Consider the following 21,796-nt stretch of genomic DNA (forward strand, 5'->3'; position numbering starts at 1 on the left):
GAAAAGCTCTTAGATGAAGTATCCAAAGTTGGTGCTCACCCCTCCTAAATGTATACTGTTAGACAAGTCACTTTATCTCTCTGATTCCTGGTTCTCTTATCTGCAGAAAAGGGAAGGAATGGTTAAAACACGTACATGTGTTTTGCACTCTTGCTGTCTGGTAGGCCCTGTGCTACGCAATCTGGATACTTTATCTGTTTAATCCTCACAAAATGAATGCAGAGAGAGAGATTTCTATTTTAAAACAAGAAACCTGGGGTTGATAGAGATTAGGTGACTAATCTGAGGTCACATAGCTGATGGGGTAGCAGAGCTTTGATGTGTCTAGGTGTGACTGATTCCATGGTCCGGGTGCCACTAAATTACCCTAACACTCTGGTTGTGAGGAATAAAAGAGATGCCTGAAAGCCCGTTATAATTTGTAAATCCCCATATAAATGTGAGGCGTTATCACTGGGTAGCACTCATCGTGGTTACTGAGAGCTAGGTCTTGTAGGAAGTGTACCGAGAATGAAAATATGGTGTATTTTCTGGCTAGAGCATCATCCAAACTAAAAGGGCATGTGTTTGTCAACAGGGATAGAAAGTTGAATACAGGGAGAAAAAGGACGGGCTCATCTTGACCTCAAGGCTGCATCTACCTCTCAACACCATTTCCTATCACCCACGCAAGTGCTCACGAGGCTACATTAGCCTGTTCTCAGGTTCTTCCAAGTCAAACTCTTCCTTGCCCCAGATCCTTGTATTTGGTGTTCTCTCTGCCTAGAAAATTCTTCCTACAGCTGTTTTCTTCCCTTTCTTTGGGTCTCAATTCAAATGTCAGTATGTCAGAAAAACCCAGGCCTCCCAATTATTTTGCTTATATTTTTGTTTATTTACCTGTTAATTGTTTGGCTCTTCTGAACACTGTAGTTCACTGTACTGTATTGTTGACTCCCACAGTGCTAAGCTCTTACTAGGTGCCCAGTAAATTGGTGTTGAATGAAGAAATGAATGCCAGTGCTTTAGAGGAGATCAGAGAAACCTAGGCAGGACCCTGAGTTGGATGCTAACCTGTACTCCAGTCTCACTGTGATTCTTAAGGATCATTTCTAGTTAAAGAACAAGATAATAATAAAATTCTCATTTCTTCATTTCTGAATAGGTGTTTCCTTTTGCTTTTATGTTCACCTGCCACCCTGCTGGCTGTCACCTTTGGAGAAGGTATAAGTTATGGGAAAAAGGAGGGTCATTGGAGTTACACAGGACTTGGGTTAAATCTTAATTCTATCATTTACAGAGTGACCTTGGGTGTGTCATTCAAGCTCTCTAAGCCTAAGCTGCTTCATGTATAAAATATTTCATAGGATTATCCTGAGCTTAATTAAGATATTTACAAAGAATGTAAAACAGTGTCTGGCAGACTATGTTTCCCCCCTCTTTCCCAAGGACTTTAACTTTCTTGGAAATAAGTTTTGGTTTTGAAGGCTGCTGTGTGTTGGTCGACTACCATTTGATTTGTTGATGCTGGAGGGAAAAACAGTGGAGAAAGAGAGGAAGAAAGCTGTTTTAAATGAGATTGTGATCTCCTTGGAGGCAATAATTTTTGTCTGATGTAATATCACAATCACTTATACTTGCTAGGCCGTTAATAGCAATAAAAAATAAAACTCAGATGGAAATGTTAATAGTGGTTATTTTTAAAATGCAGCATAAAAGTTCAGGTCTTTTACATAGTGAACCAGTCAGATCACTTCCTGAAATATGAATACAACAAACATTTCATGAAATCGTTAAAAACAAAAAGGGTAAGAAGTGCAAACATGGCACTGTTGCCCCTGGTTTCTGGGACGGTCTCTAGACCTCAGAGGGTTGCTGGATAGTGTCTGAAAATTTTGGAATTAGAAACAAGAGCTAGCCTTAATGTTTTCTGACATGTATAAATCTCTGCATCTTCTCACCACAGTTTTTGTTTTTTATTGTAAGGAGTACTAAATTAGGAAGACTAGGTCAAAGAGGGATGTTCTTTTTGTTGAAGTAGAAATATAATTCTTGTACAATCTAAAGTTTCTGAACCACTGAATCTTTTCCCCTTAGCTGATATAAGCAGGTAGAAGGATTACATAGATATACATATGACAAATATATATATGTCATTGTATATATCGAAAGAAATATGTGTGTCTATAAATAATAAAGCAAATATAATTAATGGATAAAGGTTATCAAACAATTGGCACCTTTGTCTAAGATAACAGTAAAGGACAATGTTAAGGATAAATTGAGGTGGCCTCAATTTACCAGAAATAAATCAGGATGAGTTTTCATTTGCCCTAGTGACATATTACTTCTTAGTGAGCAAATAATGTCAACAGTATTTTATTTTATCCATATAACCAACTGGAAAAGAAATAAGTATTCATGAAAAAATGCATTCATTTAAAGAGATACCACTAACAAGGCTAAGTAAAGGTAAAACTTCTATTTCCAACATTTCTAAACAGAAATATGGTATCTTTTGCCCCCATGCTGAGCTATCCATTTTTCTAAGATGAGCTACTTTGACCCTGCCAGGATTACTCAGTAATTCCTCCATTCATTCACAGGTAGTATCTGTCAGTCGATGATTTCATTATCTTAATTATTGTCAACTTTTGTATTGGCTAAAAGGTGGACTAACTACCCACTTTTAATACTCAGGTCCTTGCAATTGTCATAAGAAATTCAGCATTCCATTCTGGTTACCTAGTCACCTTCTAGTTGTGGGGGTTTAGTGCTTCTAGTGCATAGATTACTTGTTTTGTTTTAAGAGAATTTCAATGAGATTGGAAATTTAGTTTCAGAGCCAGACCTTCAAGGTTAAAACATCAAAACAAATCTCCAAAAAAGAAAGAAACCACAGAAACTATTTGAATAATTTTGACTTGCTTTGAAAACTAAAATTAAAGCTTTTAAATTCATCAGCCCATCATCATAACCCCCACATTGCTGAGGTGCTTTGGAAGTGGATCAGTAGTTCTGCCTTTCCCCAGCTCACTGTGATGGCTAATGAAGCTATGTCTGTCTCTCAGACAAACAGCTAATGTAATGGAAAGATAATTATAAACAAGTAAATTATAGGAATTGAACAGAAAACTGATGTTGAGACAGTTTTTCTCCTGTGCAGAGTTATTGTGTTTGTTTGGAGTCATCTAACACTGCAAACACATTCAGAATCATCAAGTCCAATGTCAGAGTATTTGACATTGAAGATAAATTCACTCTTTGAGCAGTCACTTGGAAACCAATTATTAGACAAGACAAAGAGGATGATTTTCCAAACACAATGACAATATTTAAAGTATAGTAGTTCCTAATGGTGCAATGTTTGTTTGTTTTTTTAAAACTGAAGAAGCTGTGCCTAAGTTTTAAGTTTGATGAAAATGTAGCATTTAATAAGGGTAGATCTTAGACATTTTCAGAGCATAGGAAATTCCCTGCTGATTACAGTTCTAAGAATAGCCCAGAAACAGCAGTAGAGCAAATGAAGAAGTGACCCTCAATCGTTCATGGGTATATCAGGGGAGATGTAGCTATATATCAATAAATTGCTGATGGCTTTATAGGTTATCAGATTTTAGGCAAATACATTGCCTATACAGAACCATACATTGCCATTATGGTGGGCATTTCTTGTTTTTGTAAAAATAAATTTAAAAAAGTCACCCTAAACAACTTTTACTAGGAAAAGATGCTCTGCATGTAAAATATATGCAGCGTTTTCTACTCTCAGCTAATTTTTAGTTATTCACTAGACACGTTATCTACTTCTCAGTTATGGTTCCCATGATCCAGTTAATGTTGCCTCCCATCTTTCTTTTTGTGTAAATTTAACAATATTTCCAATGTTCTTACCAGTTCTTTTTTGAGTGAAGCTAAGGCATGCCCAATGTCTGAACTTGATCTCTTTGGTCTGTCTTCTTCTTTGTCACTGTGGAAGGAATAAACTTCTGCCTGGGTGCCGTGGTTAAATATGACAGATTTTGAAGAAAAATCTTGAAGCCATGTCAGAATCATCTCCATTTTTCTAAATTTAAATTTATTTGAGTGTAGAGTTTAGTCAAGGTAAGTCTAGGTTTTGCTGAGTTATTTAGATAGTCTGGAATGTAAATCTTTGAAAAGTTACAAGTACTTGAATAGCAAACACTAATGTAATATACTCGAGGTGATGTTAACCAATGAGAGACTACCATTATTAAAAACTTGAGTTCCTTCTCCTAGTCACACTTGACCTTTATTCAGGGGTATGTTCAAGAAGTATGGGAAAATATCACAGAGATGTGTGCTTTTTCAGCTGAGAACACGTCTTGGAAAATTCTCAAGAGAAGCAATCTATTTAAGATTCCACAAAGAACTAGATATCATAGATGTTTTTCTTTCTAAGCTTACTAACAACAACAAAAAAATCCTGATCTTCTCAGAATTTTTGTGATAAAGATTTTGACGCCATAACTGACCCCCTTGACCCAAATGTTTCACAAAAGAAAGCTGAACTAGATAGTTTTTCCCAAGTACCAGATCAGTTTGACTTCATAAAGCCTCTTACCAAGAATATTAGGCCACATTTACAAATGCTTACTGTGTATTTGATACTATATTAGTAAATGTATGCACATTTTGGTCATTTAATCTTCTCAGAATCCTACAAGATAAATGTTGCCATTAGGCCATTTTACTGGTAAGAAAACTGTTGTTTAGAGAGAAACAGTAGTCACTCAGGGCTGTTCAATTCCAAAGCTTATATGCTTATATACTGTACTATAGGGCTTTCTAGAATTTTGAGAAATCCATTTAGAAATTCAGAGAAATGCCGTTCTAAAGTCTTGAATTCTTTCTTCTTCCTTTTTTTTAAAATGGAGTTTCACTCTTGTTGCCCAGGCTGGAGTGCAGTGGCACGATCTCGGTTCACTGCAACCTCTGCCTCCTGGGTTCAAGCGATTCTCCTGCCTCAGCCTCCTGAGTAGCTGGGATTACAGGCATGCGCCATCATGCCCAGCTAATTTATTTTGTATTTTTAGTAGAGACGGGGTTTCACCACGTTGGTCAGGCTGGTCTCAAACTCCTGACCTCAGGTGATCCGCCCACCTCAGCCTCCCAAGGTACTGAGATTACAGGCATGAGCCACCGCACCCAACTGAAATCTTCTTAATAATGCCCCCAGAAGTAAGTCACACATTCCTGCATGTGCTTGATGCCAATGCTAAGCCTCTGTAGGCTGCTGATACCGCAAGGACTCTCAGTGTTGGGGAGTGGGCTGCTCTTCAAGGAGATGGTCAAATGCTGGCAGAAGTCCCTTCATCCCCTTCATTTCTGGCTGGTAAGATATTTCCTTTCCACTTTCACTCCTCATACTTACCTTCACATACTCCATTATTTCTAAGCTTGTTTATTTAAGGATTCCCCAAATTTATCTTGCAATTGTATGCTCCCAAGCCTTTGATTATAGCACCGTAAGCCTCAGCCCATCTCTGAGGAACGCATTCCTATGCAATCTTTGTGATCTAACTGAAAATCTCTTTTCCTGCCATGGTTTTTTTTTTTTTTTTCCAGCTTCTCAGGCACACTAAACTTCTCTACTATTGAACCTTCATAATGCTTTACACACCCCCTTCTCAGTACTTGTCAAAGTTTAGCATGATTATTTGCTTATCATCTGTTTTCTTAGCTAGATCATGCGTTCTCTGAAAACAAGAATCATGTTCTATAATCAGTGCACCATGCTAGGCACACAGCAGGCAGTTAATAAGTTTTTGCCAAATGAATAAAAAGTTGTAAAAAAGATACAGACTGTGAAATTGTTGTTGTTTTACTTTTCAGCTTCTAAAAGCCAGTTGGCTTATTTGACTTTATGCTATTTCTCACGTTTACTAAACACTCAACGTTTTTTGAGCATGTGCCTGTCATAAAGCAGCTTCATCACAAGTTTTTAAAATTCTAAAACTCTTTAGAAAGACTTGTTAATCTTTGGCCAGGTGTGGTGGCTCACGCCTGTAATCCGAGCACTTTGGGAGGCTGAGGCGGGCGGATCACCTGAGGTCAGGAGTTCGAGACCAGCCTGGCCAACATGGTGAAACTCCATCTCTACTGAAAGTACAAAAATTAACTGGGTGTGGTGGTGGGTGCCTGTAATCTCAGCTACTCAGGAGGCTGAGGCAGGAGAATAGCTTGAACCCTGGAGGCGGAGATTGCGGTGAACTGATATTGCACCATTGCACTCCAGCCTGGGCAACAAAAGCGAGACTCTGTCAAAAAAAAAAAAAAAAAAAAAAAAAAAACTTGTCAATCTTCTAGGTATTTCTGGCAGTCTTGCTTGTTGGAAGCTCTTGGAACGTTCCTGCTATAGCTAATGTCAGAGGAAGCCCTGCAATCCTGGGCAGCATTGGCAGCTACATGAAGGAAGGGAGTGGAGTTCTCTGCAGATGTATTAAAATTAAAGGTAATTTGGTCCAGCCTCTGTGGAAAACAGTTTGGTGGTACTTAGCATGATCATGGGTGGTACTTAGCATGACCATGGGACACAGAGTTGCACAGGAGTGCAACTCCTACAGGTGTATATCCAAAAGAATTGAAAGCAGGTATTCAAATAAATACATACACAAGCATGTTCATAACAGCACTATTCAAAATAGCCAAAAGGTGGAAAGAATCCAAATGTCAATCAGTGGATGAGAGGGTAAACAAATTGTGGTATATCTATGCAGTGGAATATGTATTAGCCATAACAAGGAATTGAGTGTTGGCATATGCCTCAACATGGATGAACCTCAGTGTGCTGTGTGGAATTCTACTGTATGATTCCATTTATAAGACACATCCACAATAGGTAACTTCATAAAAACAGAAAGCAGATTGGTGGTTGCCAGGGAGTAGGGATAGCAGGAAATGGGGAGCACTGATTAATGTGTGTGGGGTTTCCTTTAGGGGTGATGAAATATTTCGGAACTAGATAGAGGTAGTGATTACACAGCATCATGAATGTACTAAATGTCCCTGAATTGTTCACTTTGAAATGGTTAGTTTTATGTTATGTGAATTTCACCTCAATTAAAAGAAATAAAGTAGAGTGAAGGTTGAAGGAATAAAAACTGGAAGAGGAGGTCAGAGTGATACTGTGGGAAAAGGACTCTATCAGCTGTTCCTGGCTTTGAAGATGTGGGGAGGTCGGAACCAAGCAATGAGGGTAGCCTTGAGAAGTGGGAAAAGACAAGCAACAAAACCTTCCCTGGAGCCTTCAGAAAGTAACATGGTCCTGCAATCACCTCGATTCTGGCCTAGTGAGAGTGTGTATTACTGAACTGTAAGGTAATACATTTGTATTTTTTGAAGCTAAAAAAGGCAACAAAATATCATGCGTTGGCCTCATTGCTGAGAAGAACTTCAGAGTTCAACCCAGTTCTGATGAAACAGGGCTGTGGAAGATTATATTACTTTCCAAGGTCACATAGCTAGTTGTCCTATATACTCAGAAACAGTGTTTCCTCCTAGAAATAAAGATATAGGAGGATAATAAACAATGAGTGAGGTTATTTTCCTAATTTTATGAGAGTGAGAGCAGATTCAGTGAGATTAAATAACATGACTAATACGTAACATCAAGTACTCTGGGTTTTATTTTTCAACGTTTTTTTTTTTTAATCAAAGTAATGCATGTACATGAACAATAATAAAGCAATCACATCATAGCCATTATAAGGGCTTATGATGGAAACCATCAGTTTCCAATACTCCCACATCCAGTCCTGTTTCATTGCACTTATCATTTCCTCTTTTAACTGTCTGTTGTAATTTGAATTTTACTACATAATGCTACTATGTGTTAATACTTAACAAATACTTACATAGCACTTATTAAGTCATTTCCAAAGACAGTTTATTGAATCTTCATAACAACCCTATAAGATAGGTACTAGTATTCGCCCTACTTTATGGTTGGGGAAACTGAAGCATGAAGTGGTGAGACTTACCCAACATAGCACAACTAGAAGGTGCTAGAGCTGGGGTTTGAACCCAGGCATTCTAACTTCAGATTCCAAGCTCTTGACTACTACACCATGCTGCTTACAGACATCAGCTTTGTTTTACAAGAGAGTAACTGAGTGTATTAGTCCATTGTCACATTGCTATAAAGAACTGCCTGAGACTGGGTAATTTATAAAGAAAAGAGGTTTAATTGACTTGCAGGTCTGCATGGCTGAGGAGTCCTCAGGAAACTTACAATCATGGCAGAAGGGGAAGCAGGCACACCTTACATGGCAGCAGGTGCGAGACAGAAAGAAACAGAGAGAGAGAGAGAGTAGGAGGAACTGCCAAATACTTACAAAACCATCAAATCTCATGAGAACTCACTAACATGAGAACAGCATGGGGGAAACCACCCCCATGATCCAGTCACCTCCCACCTGGTCCCTCTCTCAACACGTGGGGATTACAGTTCAAGATGAGATTTGGGTGTGGACACAGAGCCAAATGATATCGTTCCACCCCGTCCCCTCCCAAATCTCATGTCTCTCTCACATTTCAAAACACAATCATGCCTTCCCAATAGTCCCCCAAAGTCTTAACTCATTTCAGGGTTAACCCAAAAGTTCAAGTCCAAAGTCTCATCCAAAACAAGGCAAGTTTCTTTTACCTAGGAGCCTATAAAATCAAAAGCAAGTTACTTACTTCCAAGATACAGTAAGGGTACAGATACTGTATAAATGCTCCCATTCCAAACAGGATAAATTGGTCAAAACAAAGGGGCTATAGGCCCCGTGCAAGTCTGAAACCCAGCAGGGCCATCATTAAATCTCAAAGCTCCAAAATGATCTCCTTTGATTCCATGTCTCACATCCAGGGCATGCTGATGTAAGGTGTGGGCTCCCACAGCCTTGGGCAGCTCCTCACGGTCTGGCATTGAGTGCCTGAGGCTTTTCCAGGTGCAGGGTGTAAGCTGTCAGTGGATCTACCATTCTGGAGTGTGGAGGACAGTAGCCCTCCTCTCACAGTTCCACTAGGCAGTGCCTCATTGGGGACTCTGTGTGTGGGCTCAAACCACACATTTCCCTTTCACACTGCCCTAGCAGAGGTTCTCCATGAGGGTTCCAACCCTGCAGCAGACTTCTGCCCGGACATCCAGGTGTTTCCATACATTCTCTGAAATCTAGGCAGAGGTTTCCAAACCTCAGTTTTTGAATTCTGTGTACTGGAATGCCCAGCACCATGTGGAAGCTGCCAAAGCTTGGAGCTTGCACCTCTAAAGCTATACCTCAGCCCCCTTTAGTCACAGTTGGAGCTGGAGCAGCTTGGACTCAGGGTGCTGTGTCCCAAGGCTGCACAGAGCAGTGTGTCCCTGGGCCTGGCCCATGAAATCATTTTCCCTCCTACTCTTCCAGGCTTGTGATGGGAGTGGCTGCTGTGAAGTTCTCTGAAATGCTCTGGGGGCATTTTCCCCATTGTCTTGGCTATTAACTTTGGCTCCTCTTTACTTATGCAACTTTCTCCAGCCAGCTTGAATTCCTCCCCAGAAAATGGGTTTTTCTTTTCTACCATATTATCTGACTGCAAAATTCCCAAACCCTTATGTTCTGCTTCCCTTTTAAACATAAATTTCTCATCTCCATCTGAGACCACCTCAGCCTGAACTTAATTGTCCATATCACTATCAGAATTTTTGATCAAAACCATTCAATAAGTCTCTAGGAAGTTCCAGACTTTCCCACATCTTCCTGTCTTCTTCTGAGCTGTCCAAAGTGTTCCAGCCTCTGCCTGTTACCCAGTTCCAAAGCCACTTCCACATTTTCAAGTATCTTTATAGCAGTGCCCCAAACTCCTGGTACCAATTTCCTGTATTAGTCTGTTCTCATATTGCTTGAAGTGCCCAAGATCCCAAGACTGGGTAATTTATAAAGAAAAGAGGTTTAATTGACTCACAGTTCGACATGGCTGGGGTGGTCTCACATGGCTGGGAAACTTCCAGTCATGGCGGAAGAGGAAGCAGGCATGTCTTACATGGCAACAGGCAAGAGAGGAAGTGTGTGAAGGAGGAATGGTCAAACATTTATAAAACCATCAGATCTCATGAGAACTCACCCACTAACACGAGAATAGCATGGGGGAAACCACCCCCATGATTCAATCACTTCCCACCTGGTCCCTCTCTTGATACGTGGGTATTACAGTGCAAGATGAGATTTGGGTGGGGACATGGAGCCAGACCATATCACTGAGATTCAGTGTGGCCAAGTAGCATGCCCAAGTTTATGGCAAGGCTGGAATTTGAGCCTAATTGGGCTCCAAGGCCTTGATATTTTCTGATAAATCTTTCTGCCTTAGAAGGCAGCTGTGCATTGGAACCATGGCTGTTTAACCCTGCCTGGGATGAGAGAGAGAGAGAGAGAGAGATGTAATAGAGCCTTCTAGCACATCAATTTAAAAAAAATTTTTTTTTCATGTTAGGAAGACAGGCTTTGTAGGTATAACCTTTATAACATTTTCTTGGAATCATAAAAAATTAAAATCTTCTATTCTCACCTTTAAAAAAAATAGTAGATTCTTTTTTGGCAGACAGGAATCTGTTTAGCTGCCATTTTACTAATGTGCTGTGGTTTTCCTAGAAGGTTGCTGCACAAAATATTTTAGGCATGCTCTGTAGTTCTTCTAATCTGAATTAGAAGAACTAAATCCTAGATCTGCATTCTCCTCATTTCACCATAATAAATTCCTCTTTCTGAAAATATTGACTTGAGCAGATTTCTCATATTGCCAGGTTTTCTTGCTCTAGATTAGAGGTTTTCAAAGGCTAACTGTGGAATCCTAGCATCTTTTGGCAATCCTGCAAAATTGTCCATAGGGTTGGGGTAGAATGGAGAGGAAGGGTAGGTAAACAGTGGGATGAATAAGTGAGCAGGTGGGTCACCATACCCCTCCTCATCCACCACTTAAGCCAGAGAAACCAACTTTGACCCTATGAATAGTTCTACAATGTTTTTGAGATGAAATGCACCATTGAGAAGCTCCCCCTCCCACATAGTGGGTATAAAATAATATACTCACTATATAGTGGGTAGAGCTGGAGGAATAGGGGTTAAAAAGGGAATAAAATAAAAACACCACTTAGAATAATGAGAAAACAAGGCATATACATCTATGGTGTCTAAATGGGATTCCTTAGGGAAAGATTCTGGAAACTGACCACCCATCAAGCTAGTAATGGGAAAACTTCACTTTAGCAGGTGCAATCTGTGGTAAGGGAGGTGAGATTGGACTGGAAAGCATTTGAAAGGGAGAGAAAGTTAGAAAAGAAAATGATCAAGTGGATTAAATAGAATAAAACCGAAGTCTTCCTTTTGGGGAAGTAGTTCCTTAATAATTGAATTCACTGCAGATTCAGACATTGCAGGTGAAGTTAGAGAACACTCAGAGGAAATCCAAATTAAGTTCTGGTTAGGGTAATGAAAAAAATGGAAGAACTAGACTGCCATCCTGAGGCTGAATGTGGTATCTAAATACCCTCAAGCTTTTCTGTTTCTCTAAACAGTAATTTTATAAAATTGTTCTTCAAAACTAATGTGGATACTTGGTAAAAGCAAATGATACAGAAAAGTTTACATGATAAGTTACGGCTCTCTTTTAGCCCCCAAATTTCCCTGCCCCTGAAGCAATTATTATTTCTAGCTCATTGTACATCTTTTTTTATTTTTACTTTTTTTCCAAAACACCAGAGATCGATATGTACATCTTTTAAAAGAGGTTCTATGCACTTAACGATAATTTATGTGTGTATGCATTCCTTTGAAACCACTCATTATATCTACTGCTGTATATCTTGATTTCTTTTCAATTTAACAATGGATCTTGGAAATTGTTTCTTTTTTTTTTTTTTTTTCTTGATTGTATAGTGTTTATTAGACGAACACACCAGAACTCATTTGGCCATCCCTGTACTAATGTACATTTACTAGGTTTTCAGTATTTTGCTTCTACAAACAATACTGCAATAAATATTTTTGTCTGTAGATCATTGTGCATGTGGGTATAGCTGTAGGAAAAAATCACCAGAGGTGGAAGTGTTAAAATGTATATGAATTTTAATTTGCAATGGGTTGAGTAAAATTGTACTCTAGAAAGGTGAAGATACTCTGTCAACCACGCTTGAGAATGTTCGATGCTCCACACTTTGGCCTGCCTGAAGCATTTTCTGTATTCTTCACAATTCCCCTGGGTAACCAATAAGATGATTTTAAACGAAAAGATAGCTTGTTGTAATGTCATCACAACCATCCCACAAGTGTTTTCAAAGGATCTCTGAAGATGCTTTATGAATCATTTCTTGTTTTTAGGATGCCTAAGTGCAGTTGTCAAGGCTGTGGAACTGCCAAGGAGGAAGGGAAGGCAGTGCCAGCTGAAACAGCAGAGAGATTCAGGAGAGCGATGCAGAAATACTCACGGAGATTCTCATTTCTGACCTGGAACTCAAATAATAAATGATGATTTATTCCTTTATCATTCAGACAGTCTTGTGCACCTGCTGCAACAAGACCCCATGCTGGATCCTGAAGCTCGAAAAGGGAATAAGATGTATTTTCCACCTTCAGTTTAGTTGCTCATCTTTTACTCCTCTTACAGGAGAGAAGACTTGTTTTCTTGACAACAACACTGTGCCTAGGTTTATCTATATTTACTCTGTGTGTGTCAGAGGGAGATCAGTATGCATAAGTTCAGTAGTATGTATTCTTAACTTTTTCTTTAATTTTCATTAAAATTTTATTTTACTTGTTTTCTAATAATATGTCTAACGGCTCAAGTCTTTCTTAATAGACAAAAATATCCTTTTGAGCAAATCTTTCTGCTCAGCTCTGGTGCTGCTTTTTCTGCTACACATTCTGTGGAGCTCAAATCCCATTCTATTCATGAATCCTTTTTTGATACCTGTAGTCACGTTAGGCTCTGCTCCATACCTTATACAGACAGTCTTGTAATGTAATTGTCTTTCTCTTGTGCCTCCCAACTGAGCTTTAGTCTCTTCCAGGACAGAAGAGGACATTGTTGAGGCCTTCACAATATTGTCTACCCAAGTGGGCCCTTGAGGGCAATGGTTTGCACTCCTAATGGGAGGTATCAGTAAATAATAGCTGAACAATATCTTGCTTTTACTATGTTTTTAGTTTTTCTGTATTTTGACGACTAGTGTGCATATAGTAGGTGTGTAGAAAGTAGATACATTTCTTTAACTGTTATTTGAGATGCAGGACAGAGTCTCCAGTGCCATTTTTTATAGCTTTTGATTTTTTTCTGACCTTCTGACCTTTCTAGGCCTTTTGATAAAATATCTTCTCCCCCCGAGCTTTCCTCTGAAGGAGAGGATGCTTCCTTTAGGTCATGATGCTAATATGTCTGTGCTAACATCTGAAATTCAAGTTCACTGTTTTTCTTCCCCCATCTCACTTAGCCTGTCTGTGTACATATGCCCGTGGACATTACACTTACAGACACATACAAATTTCTTTCTGATCACTGTGACTTTCTGAGCTCATGTCTTCAGAGGTCATTTTCCTGAGAGCTTGTGACTAATTCAGAATACAGAGGAGCTCTTAGATATCTTCTCGTACAAGAGAAGGAAGCAATTTGTGACCTAACAACAGGGTTAATGTCAGCTGGTCATAGTTTAGTGAGTTTAATTACTGGAATTTCTATATAATACCACCCCAAATGACATCTGGGTTGGAATGAACATGAGATTCCTTTTGGGTGAGCAAAATAAAACAGGCCATGCAAAACTCTGCTCTGTCTAATCCTTGTGCCTGATGCACACGGGCTTCAGTGACATTTCTGGAACTGATTGGTACTTAGCCAAGATGCACTTTTTAATAAACTGCAAGATGAAATTGGCATTAGCTACTTTAACAAGGAAGCAAAATATATAGTTGGAAAGTGAGAAAGAAAAATGCTTTAGTAAAAAGATCAAAGAGTTTTTCCTTGTTCACCCAGCTCATTCCCCAGATTAATTAATACCTATTTTGCCTCCAAGTAAATACAGGATCAAAATGGTAATGAAATGAATTCATTTTTGCATTCAAACATTGTGAATGGGGCTAATTTCAAATTTGTTTTAATGAAGGCAAGTGTAAGCACTGACTGAATTGCAGGAAGCCCAATCTAGTACTGAAGGTGAGCTAATGCACGCCTTTCATTTCAAAGTGTGACCCATGAACCAGCTTCGTAGCATCATCTGGAAGCTTCTTAGCAATGCTGAGTTTTCAACCTTATACATAGATCTCCTGAATTCGCATCTACATTTAGCAAGACCCCCAAGAGACATCTGTGCACGTGAAAATTGGGAATTGCTGGCCCATGATGTTGCATTTCTGTTAGGGGCTTTCTCCCATAGGGTAACCAAAGAACCAGTCACCCGAGGGACATAAACTGAGGACCAGATTTGAGAGGTTTCCAGCCACACAGGGAGGAATGCACAGATGCATGCTGGATTCCTCAGTGCCAAACCAAAGAGTTTGCCATTTGCTCTGACTGTTTTATTGCCCTGAAACTATGCACTCAGCTTCTTGTGAGGCTTCCAACACACAATGAATCCACAGAAAACAATAAATAATGTAAAGGTTTTCTAAGGCGCTTGGCAGCAGAAGGAATTTTTAGTGGGGCTCAGGTTGAGATGGGGGTGGAGAAGAGGAAGAAATGGAATTTGGACATACAGCAGAAAGGAATTCCTAAACACTTTCCAAGTTTCATCACCTCAGCAGGTCAAAAAAGGAATTTGTATGTGACAGATTCTAGAATTTGCCCTTAAAAATTTTTGATGGCAGGACAGGCGAGGTGGCTCACGCCTGTAATCCCAGCACTTTGGGAGGCCAAGGCAGGTGGATTGCCTGAGGTCAGGAATTCAAGACCAGCCTGCTTAACAGAGTGAAATCTCATCTTCTACTAAAAATACAAAAAATTAGCTGGGCGTGGTGGTGGGTGCCTGTAATTTCAGCTACTCGGGAGGCTGAGGCAGGAGAATTGCTTGACCCGGGAGGTGGAGGTGGCAGTGAGCCGAGATAGTGCCATCGCACTCCACCCCGGGCAATAAGAGCTAAACTCTGTCTCAAAAAAAAAAAAAAAAAAAAAAAAAAAAAAAAAAAAATCTGATGGTTGAGGGGATGAAAGTCTAAATATTTTGAGCAAAGGACTTGACACATTAGTTACTTTAGGTCCTAGGTCTTGTGTGTTTTAGTGAGAAGTGAGTTGCTTCTGCCATCTTCAGTAAGATGTATTTTCATTACAATCTCTTCATCCCGCCATTCAGTGTTTTCATTTGGGCCATAGACAGCTAAAATATTGGCCAATGAAGGAAAACAGATTTCCCAATGAATAGTCTATGCCATGAATAAATGAGATTAAAGGGATGCCTAAACTAATTCCAGGTTATTACAGTCTTCATCTCTAGCCTAATTATCTTTAGTCTCACTCCTGGTTTATGGACAGAAATTTAAAGCCAGTACATTTTATCATCTGTATCATTTAGTCCCCTTTTGACTGAAGCATTGTAATATTCTCTTTAATTTTCATGAGAATGAATTTCACCTTTTATGACATTCAAGAACAATTATGGTGTCTTTATGAAAAATGATATCACCCTGATACCAGCAATAAAATAACAGTGTCCTAATGCCAATAAATGTATTAACCATATCAGTCATCTTTCAGCTTTTCCGGCTTTGCTTCGGAAACCACAGAAAACCTCAAGGTTTTTAATTTGTGAGCTCTGCAGAAGCAGTCACGGCACTTTACATCTTCCTTTGGCTGAATGCTCAGGAAATGGACCATAATTAAGTGACGATCCTGGTAACAGGCAGGGTTATTTGGATAATGCCTAAATCAGACTGAATTTTGCAGACTTTCATGTATGTGTGTATGTGAGGTGGGGCGGGAATTGGGAAATGTATCCTATCTGGTCTGGACCCAAGGAAGCTGGTGCTGTTTAAAGTCCTGCTTTGGGAGTCATCCTCTGGGAAACAGCCTGCTGAGACTTAGAATAGGCTAAATAATACTAGATTGGGGGGCTATGAATTTAGTGCTTTTTTTTTTGGGGGGGGGGGGAGTTTCGCTCTTTTCACCCAGGCTGGAGTGCAGTGGCGTGATCTTGGATCACCACAACCTCCGCCTCCCGGGTTCCAGTGATTCTCCTGCCTCACCCTCCCGAGTAGCTGGGATTACAGGCATGTGCCACCACACCTGGCTAATTTTTGTATTTTTAGTAGAGATGGGGTTTCCCCATGTTGGACAGACTGGTCTCGAACTCCTGACCTCAGGTGATCCGACAGCCTTGGCCTCCCAAAGTGCTGGGATTACAGGCGTGAGCCACCACACCTGGCCTAATGTAGTACTATTAGTCAGTTTACAGGGTTGCTTATGTGAATCAACCTTTATGGAGGGTTTATGCTTAGGATCATATCAGAAACCCTGCAGGATATCAAAGATATATAACACAAAGCTTTCTTTGAGTAGCTTGTATTTTTTAGGTTGGGGAGAATAAGTTTCCAGACAGCATATAATTAGAGAAAAAGCAAAAATGTAGAGTGTTCACTCCCAGTTAACATGGAGCCTGGTTTTTAGGATTCTAGCATGCTAGAGCTTAGCTAGTTGTGATTTGAATTACAGAAACCAAGGACATTGGATCCAGACCTTCCAAACTGTTGATTTTCAGACAGGAAATCAGCATGGGCTTTGTTGGTCAGTAGAAGCTTCCGGCAGGAAGAGAACTTGAGTGGGTTTGTGAGGATGAGTGGGAAGTGTGTGAATAGAGAGACACCCGGGAAGTCATCCTACATCAGGCAGTCAGAATAATCGCAAAAGTGAGAGAAGCCTGGCATGTATTTGGAAAAATGAGAGATCCTCCTGGTTGGGGAGATACCACACAGGTGATAAAGGTGATTGATAAAGATAGGGTCAGATATCAGAATAACTTGACTATAAAACAGGGGTATTTTAACTTGATCCTTTAAGCTCTGACACCCAGACACTTCCCCCATAGAAAATGATAATACAGATAATATTGTGACATGTGCCCGTTAGCTACTCAGAGATTTGCGCAATTCTCCACATTTTCGATTTATAATTCTCTCCACCTGCCCTGCCCCAGCACCACTCTGGGTTGAAAATGGCGTATTGAAATCCAAGTAAATGAGATACCTCAAAAAACAGTAGGTGGAATTCATAGTTACATTATGTGAAAAGGTAAGCTCGAAAATTTCAGTATGTTTTTTAGTTCTGCAATTACTTTATTCAATGAAGTACTAAGGAGGCAACTTTAAGCTACAGGCTATAGGGTAAACTAAGTCAGATGGAGGCACTGCCTTTGAGAAGCTTACATTCTTTGAAGAGAGATGACTCATCAACTAGTAGTTATTACATAGTTTTGGAAGAACTGTAATGATGGAAGCGTAGGATGTGATGTGAGCTTTGTGAGGGGACTCTCATTAGGACTGGCCTTGACAGCTGACAAGCCTATCCACAGGAGGTGACATTTAGATTGAGAACTAAGGAGGCAGTGGTCTTACCCAAGTGAAGAGCCTGGGGTAGAGTGTTCAGGCAGAGGGGTATCCGGGTACACAAAGACTAAGAATTCATCATTGTTTTGGGGGCTGCTGCGGTAAGCAACAGGAAGTCAGTATGGAAGGAAGACTAGGAAATCGGTAACATTGTTTATTCACTGGACAAATGACTGAGTACACATTGGAGGCTGTTTGTCCTTATTAGGTGATGTTATTCTTTGCAAAAGGGTGATGGAGAATCCAGTAAGGAGGCCTGGAAACCAAAGGGCAAATTTATCACCTTTTTAGACGCGCCCACTAGTCACCAGAGGACGCGTCCCAGCAGGTAATTGTTGTTCAATCAGCCAACAACTGGGTTTGGAGGAGAAAGCCAAAGCATCCCCAGGGGGGTGGACTGCTTCCCTAAGGCGTGTCAGCGGGTTGACAGAGCACAAGCATTGCTTCTGGAGCAAATACTGAGCGTGGTTTTCAGAGAAAGGGTTTATCTTTGGGGTATAATTATTTGGCCCACTTAATAGACGTCTTGAAAAATAGGGCTCTCTCTTCTTTTTAGCAGAGCTTGAACAAAAGGAAACTTAAAATCAATTAGAGGGAAAGAGAAAACCTATTTCTGTCCTTTTGGAGACAAAAGCTGTAACACAATTGGTTAAAATTCAAGGGGAATCAGATCCTCCTGGGCGGTGGGGGAAATACTGCTGCAGGACCGCGGAGCCCTGGCTTCAAACGCAGGCTCCTGCTGCCATCTTGTGGCGAGAAGGCGCCCTCCGCCTCAGAACTAGCTGCACATTCCAAGCTGTTGTGCTTCTCATGGCTCCATCCGCAAGATGCTTTAAACAAATGCGAGCCAGAGAATCCACTAGGATATTTAACACTGGCCTGCCAGGAATTAATTTCTCTACTGACAGCATTGCCTTCTCCATCCTCCTCCTTTTGGAAAAGTCAAAATTTCATCCTTTCAGCGGTCTAACTGGGAGCCAGCCCAGGTTTGATGGAACCACGATTTGACCTTTTAAAGCATGTTGGAGGGTGATAGTATGGACCATTAGCCTTATTCTTCTCCTAAAGGAAGGTTCTGGTTTTTCTAGTGGAGGAACCTTTTACAATCTGGATGGAGGAAATGCTGAGATGCTCTGTAACATCAGGGAAGAATATTGCCATCTTTCTCCTCACCAGGCCTCCATTTCATCGTCCCCCCCCATATTTGAAAGGTTTTTTATGATCCAACAAATCCGTTTTTTTAAAATGCAATTAATTTATTGTTTATTTGGTATTCATCAAAGAGACTGCTGAGTGTCAGTTTTGGTTTCTGGAAACTGAGAAATGACAAACACAGCCAGCCTGGGTTAATATCATTCCAGCCCAAAGCAAAGAAGTTGGATGTTTTGGCAGCTTGTGCAGTCTTATTGTGGATAAACAGGCAGTGTCTGTTAGGTTTGGAAATACTGAACAGAGGCTATGGGCTCCCACTCCCATATTTGAAGAGGCAACTTGGAGTCCCTGACCTAGATAGGCTGACTCCAGGTGACTGCAGGGTAAAAGCCTGACATATTCTCTGCTCGCAGCAGCAGTCCTTTCAAAGCATGGCCAGTGCGGAGCTGTGAGGCTAGTAAACATCCGTGTGACAAGCCATCTGTTTGTTTAACATCTGGACACTAACACGAACCTGAACTTACCGACCTCTTCAGACCAGCCAATGGCTCCACGGATCTCTGGCATGGTCTGGTTCTTTATCCTTTTTCAAGGAGAGCCTGGGCAGACTGCTTTTTCCCCTTCTTTTTTCTTTCTTTTTTTAAAAGCTGACAGGAGAAAATAATCCATGGAATTAAAGCTGGCTTATGCTGGGCTGTCACCATCCCTGTGACAGATGATGGTATATGAGAAAGACTTAGGAATGAGCAGGCGGAAAAGAAACACAGTCATGAAGGGCGGGATCAGAGGGAGAGGCTGTGAATGTTCCTCCCCTAATCCTGCTTGAGGCTGGGCACGTTGAGAGAGAAATACAGGAAGATGTGATTTTAGACCTAAGCCTGGCAGTTTACTGTTGGCTTTGGGGCGGATGCTGAAGCTAGCGGGACTGATGCTGGTCAGAATTGGAGGGGTGGACCGCTCCACCGCCACAGACAATTTGATAAGTCTTCCACTAATTCTCTAAATATCTTTCTCACCATCAGGATCACTCCTGCGTCCTTCTTGTCCCCTTCTCTAATACCCAGATAATTCCAAACATGTTATTTGGGAAGGATACAAGTTAAGCCCTCAGTACAAATATGGCAGATAGAATACACCTGACACAGAGTAGGTGGTCAGGAATTATTTAACTTAGTAAATAAATTAAAGAATAGGTGCATGAATAAGTGATGAGACAAATAATTAACTAAATAAGTAAGGCAAGGGAACTAAGATTTATCGAACGCCTGATCAGGCCTCTTGTGTTCAACCCAAGTTATCTCAATACAAATGGGGCTATTCTAAGAATCCCCTTAGAGACATAGAATCAGAAGAGAAGGCTCAGGAACTAAGAGGAAGCTGTGTCCTCTCAAGGTCTTTCTCTTTCTCTGCGTGTCTGCTTTGTCTGCCTCTTTCTATAGCTGTCTTTCTCAATTTCCAGTCTACACATTTCCTGCCTGTTCATAAATTATGCCTGCCTATGACTTTAGCTTGCCATTGCACTAAAGCAGCCATTAACTTCCTTTTACTTTTTCTTTGTTGTTAACTATCTCAGCCTCTCCTTTTTTCTAAATTTATAATAAATTCCAAAGAGAAGAATTTGGTTGATTCAGCTTGCTGATTTGTTTATTTGATTTTGACCCAGGCCAACCTGTCATGGTAGCTGACTGGTCTATGGATTGCCTGCTTTTGGCTCAGGTGTCTACCCTGGTTTAGTCACTGTGGATGAGTGGGAGACGGGATCTCAGATCACAGGAATGGCAATTAGACAGGCTAAATAGCATTAGCGGGGACTACTGAGGGAGTTTTCCTTTGGAGGGTGTGTGGGTGGATGGGTAATGTAGTCATGTCTGGCAACCTTGGTAAAAAGTATTCTCTCATGTATTCTCTTACATAATCCTTACAATGATATTGTGAGGGTAGCAGCCTTGTCTTTGTTTTGTAGATGAGGAAACCAGGGCTCAGCTATTTGAAGAAACATGCTTCAGACTACAAGGCCATTGAATGACAGGTCCTGGATTTGATTTAAAGCTCAAGCTCTATCCCTAATTCTTTCTCCAAACTAGAGGGAATGGAATATAAATAATATCTGCAAAAATGCTTTTGGGTCTGACCTGGTCCAGGAGGTTAAGAGGCTGAGAACTCCTTTGAGGATTATTATTTGAGTACAGTTTCAAGGTGACTGACATCAACTCCCAAGTCCAACATGTAAGGTGACCTTGGGAAGGACTCCATATAGTCCTTTGTTGACTTTACAGCTGACAAGTAGAAAAAGGTCAGGAAAGGAGAGTGGATCTTCTGGTCACAGATCTTTAGGGATCATTTGGTCAGAGGCGTTTGAACCAGGGCAACTCCATCTTAAGTAGAAGCTGGTTAAAATGAGGCTGAAACCTACTGGGCTGGATTCCCAGATAGGCATTCTTAAGTCACAGGATGAGATAGGAGGTCAGCACAAGATACAGGTCATAAAGACCTTGCTGATAAAACAGCTTGCAGTAAAGAGGCCAGCCAAAACCCACCAAAACCAAGAGTGACCTCTGGTCATCCTCACTGCTACACTACCACCAGTGCCTTGACAGTTTATAAACGCCATGGCAACATCAGGAAGTTACCCTATGAGGTTTAAGAGGAAGCATGAATAATCTACCCCTTGTTCAGCATATATCATCAAGAAATAACCATAAAAATGGGCAGCCAGCAGCCCTTGGGGGCTGCTCTGTTTGCGGAGTAGCCATTCTTTTATTCCTTTACTTTCCTGTATTTGCTTTCACTTTACATACTTGCTCTGAATTCTTTCTTACACAAGATCCAAGAACCCTCTCTTGGGGTCTGGATTGGGACCCCTTTCTGGTAACAATTTGAGCTTAGTAGCATTCTGTGCCAAGGATGGTCATATGGCATGTGTTCAGTGGGACTAACAAGGCTGGAAAGAATTGAATGTGTTCATCAGATTTAAGCTCAGGAGGTCAGTGACCCAATGATTGTTGGAACAAGAATTGACGAGGTGGCAGGTAGTATATGGTGGGGGAGGAAAGAGGCCTAGAATAACATCAAGATATGTTCTTTTCTTATACAACTCCCCT

At 40.6% G+C, this 21,796-nt stretch overlaps 1 protein-coding gene and 1 long non-coding RNA gene across 3 annotated transcripts in view; one reads left to right on the top strand and one right to left on the bottom strand.

Moving 5' to 3' along the window:
* SLC30A8 (solute carrier family 30 member 8) overlaps positions 1 to 21,796 on the top strand; it is a 248,915-nt gene that overhangs the window by 82,689 nt on the left and 144,430 nt on the right. The window lies entirely within an intron of this gene.
* Positions 1 to 21,796, bottom strand: part of LOC107126522 (uncharacterized) — a 560,621-nt gene that overhangs the window by 50,002 nt on the left and 488,823 nt on the right. Inside the window, exon 1 of one of the 2 annotated variants that reach the window (XR_012416606.1) lies at positions 3,874 to 4,131. This is a non-coding gene — a long non-coding RNA (uncharacterized lncRNA). Of the gene's footprint in view, positions 1 to 3,873 lie in introns of those variants that run through there. The other variant, XR_012416605.1, reaches the window with a different exon arrangement.

This window comes from Macaca fascicularis, chromosome 8 (genome assembly GCF_037993035.2).
Source record: "Macaca fascicularis isolate 582-1 chromosome 8, T2T-MFA8v1.1".
Lineage (NCBI taxonomy): Eukaryota > Metazoa > Chordata > Mammalia > Primates > Cercopithecidae > Macaca > Macaca fascicularis.